Below are 3,607 nucleotides of genomic sequence, written 5' to 3' on the forward strand. Positions count from 1 at the left end.
CTCAAAGATGGTCATATATTTGGACACTGTTTTGTTTGGCATTGCACTTTGGTAGTCCCCAAAGGCTGGACATGTTTGAGATTGTCTTTTGGGAAAGTTAGTAGAACTATAAATTAACATGTGGCCTAGTGGGCTCAAAGATGGTCACAAATTTGGACATTATTTTGTTTGGCATTTTTTTTTTTATTATGAATGTCCCCAAAGGCTTGACGTGGTAGGGACTTCATCGAATCAATCGCGACGTATGTGGATGTAGGACGTGGTTATATCAACGTCTTGGCGACCACTACGTCGTCATCATGTAACTATAGAACCGGTCACGCCATTCAGGACAGGCATCTCTTGTTCATTCTCATCAACGCAATGCCTGTAGAAAGAAAGAATGAATGAATGTTTAACAACACGCCAGCACGACAAATGTATCGGCTATTGGGTGTCAAACTACGGTAAATGCAAAACTTAACTGATGAACAACATCAATACAAAATTCAAGAGTTAAATTAAAACGGTGTAAAGAACTGACAACAAATACAAATATTACAGATACGTAAAATTGAAATTAAGAATAAAAGTCTGTATCACGAAGAAATTGTGACAAATGTCCAGGATTGAATCGGACTGATTCCATCAAATTTTTGCAACCAAATATATCTTTTTAACTTTCCTTCAGATGAAGGAAGGAAATGTTTTATTTAACGACGCACTCAACAAATTTTACTGAAGGTTATATGGCGTCAGACATGGTTAAGGACCACACAGATATTGATAGAGGAAACCCGCTGTCACCACTTCATGGGCTACTCTTTAAGATTAGCAGCAAGGGATTTTTTATATGCACCATCCCACGACAGGGTAGTACATACAACGGCCTGTGATATACCAGTCGTGGTGCACTGGCTGGAACGAGAAATAGCCCAAATGGGCCCACCGACGGGGATCGATCCCAGACCGACCACGCATCGAGAGAGCGCTTTACCACTAGACTACGTCCCGCACCCTCCTTCAGATGATTGCACTGCACCAAAATGTGGCGTATTGTCAGAGTACAGTGTCGTATTGTCAGAGTACAGTGTCGTATTGTCAGAGTACAGTGTCATATTGTCAGAGTACAGTGTCGTATTGTCAGAGTACAGTGTCGTATTGTTAGTAAAGTTTGTTTTATTTAACGACGCCACTAGAGCACATTGATTTTTTATCTTATCATCGGCTATTGGACGTCAAACATATGGTCATTCTGACACTGTTTTTTAGAGGAAACCCGCTGTCGCCACATAGGCTACTCTTTTACGACAGGCAGCAAGGGATCTTTTATTTGCGCTTCCCACAGGCAGGATAGCACAAACCATGGCCTTTGTTGAACCAGTTATGGATCACTGGTCGGTGCAAGTGGTTTACACCTACCCATTGAGCCTTGCGGAGCACTCACTCAGAGTCGGTATCTGGATTAAAAATCGTATGCCTCGACTGGGATCCGAACCCAGTACCTACTAGCCTGTAGACCGATGGCCTAACTACGACGCCACCGAGGCCGGTCGTATTGTTAGAGTACAGTGTCGGTGCTGACACTGAGGTCGAGGATCCTTCTTCAAAATAAATGAACGAGTCAAGTATGTATGTCCGATGCGAGCACGACACAATATTATTTCACCCTTCCTGCACCGACTGTAAGAGGACTGCCACTGTCCCGGGACTAGCTTGACAAAATGAAGCTTCTTCCAGTTATCTTGCCAAGTCGAAAAGACGTACCCCAGTGGTAAAGCGTTCGCTTGATGCGCGGTCGGTCTGGGATCGATCCCCGTCGGTGGACCCATTGCGCTATTTCTCTCCAGCCAGTGCACCACGACTGATATATCCAATGCCGTGGTATGTGTTATCCTGTTTGTGGGATGGTGCATAAAAAAGATCCCTTGCTGCTAATCGAAAAGAGTAGCCCACGAAGTAGCGACAGCGGGTTTCCTCTCTCAATATCTGTGTGGTCCTTAACCATATGTCCGACGCCATATAACCGTAAATAAAATTTCCTTCCTTCCTTCAACTAAGAAACGCTTGACAATATTTCGTTTTGTCACAGGTGTGAAAGTATATCAACGGTACCGTGACAAAATTTATTTTCTTTTGTTAGTGGTTATGTCTGCAGACTGGCAGCCAGCCAATCGTATCAAGTTTGATTCCATGGGCAGTCATCCTCACACAGTCACATTTAATTTTAACTTATGTTCGTGCTTATATCCAATTAAGGTTCAAGCATGCTGTCCTGGGCACACATCTCAGCTATCTGGGCTGTCTGTCCAGGACATTGGGTTATTTGTTAGTTGGTTGGTTAGTGGTTAGTGAGAGAGAAGAGGGTGTAGTGGTCTTACACCTACTCACTGCGCTCTTAAGAACTCGCTCTGGGTTGGAGCCGGTACCGGGCGGCGAACCCTGTACCTACCAGCCTACTGTTTACTTGATGTATGTAGGTATAAATGTGTAATATAATGAAAGCATGACTGCAAAACATGTTAATAAAATCGACTGATTAATCATAGTCGTTTTTAAATTCTCAACAATTAAATGTAATGAGCAACTTGTGCACATATACATGCATATGTATGCAGATATCAGTTTAATTATTTATTTACTTGTTTGTTCTTTCCTTTCGTCCTTTCCTTATTTCTTCATTTATAGTTTAAAAAAAAAATCATTTATTTTAATCTGTGGATAATATTAATACGTATATCAATACGTTCTACAAACAATAATAATAAACAGTGATCACAACTGCAATTACTAATTATGGCTTAGTTCAATAATTAAAAATAATATGTTATGCATTATGTTATAGGAAGAATAAATCTGGTTTGGGAAACTGATTCCCTCCCTGCAGTATTCATAAGTTCATAAATTTGTGAAATCGTTTAATAAATAATCTAAAATTATTCATTATGTCTTTCAATGAATGAAATCGGTATGGTTGTGAAATAAAGTGAATAATTTAATGTTGGTAACATCATTTCACTATTTGTGCGTATTTGTGGAAATGTAATCATGACTGTAATGGATTACTTTCAATTTTCTTGTAATCGTAATCGTGACATTATTAAGTAATCGTAATCGTAATCGATTACTTTTGTCAAGTAATCGTCCCACTTTGCATGTAACTGAATATGTAGTATACAATGTAAAGCAGCTCTGAATCTGTAATATAGAAAGGCCTTGCATTCGAATACCACTTGTTCCAGCCAGTGCACCACCACTGTATTGCATTCCACACATCCAACTTTTGTTTTCTGGCGGCAATGACGTAAAACCAACAACAACACAAATAAAATAAATGAGACTGCTCTTCTTTACAACGGATACTCGAGTCCTGTGAACGGACTCGAGTCTTGCTAGACTCAGCCCGTCCCCCGAGTACTCGTGAAGAACCTAGAAAGCAAATATGTAGGACTAGACTCTGGTAAGAGTAAAATAGACATAAATGGGCCAAAGTTCCACGTCAACTTACTTTCCTAACATCTCCGCGTCTCTGACTGTTTCTGGCAGTCTCTTGTTCAGTGTTTCTGGTAACAGCAGAGACAGGATGCCAGCCGCAATGAGAACGCCACCAAATATCAACAAAGGGAAG

The 3,607-nt window shown here is 40.7% G+C and overlaps 1 long non-coding RNA gene across 1 annotated transcript; it reads right to left on the minus strand.

Moving 5' to 3' along the window:
- Positions 1–159: 159 nt before the first annotated feature.
- On the minus strand, positions 160–3,607 carry LOC121390956. Its single transcript, XR_005960313.1, has 2 exons — positions 3,488–3,607; positions 160–367 (listed from the first exon to the last, which is right to left on the minus strand). It is a non-coding gene; the product is annotated as an uncharacterized LOC121390956 (long non-coding RNA).

Source organism: Gigantopelta aegis, unplaced genomic scaffold, assembly GCF_016097555.1.
Source record: "Gigantopelta aegis isolate Gae_Host unplaced genomic scaffold, Gae_host_genome ctg11087_pilon_pilon, whole genome shotgun sequence".
Classification (NCBI taxonomy): Eukaryota; Metazoa; Mollusca; class Gastropoda; order Neomphalida; family Peltospiridae; genus Gigantopelta; species Gigantopelta aegis.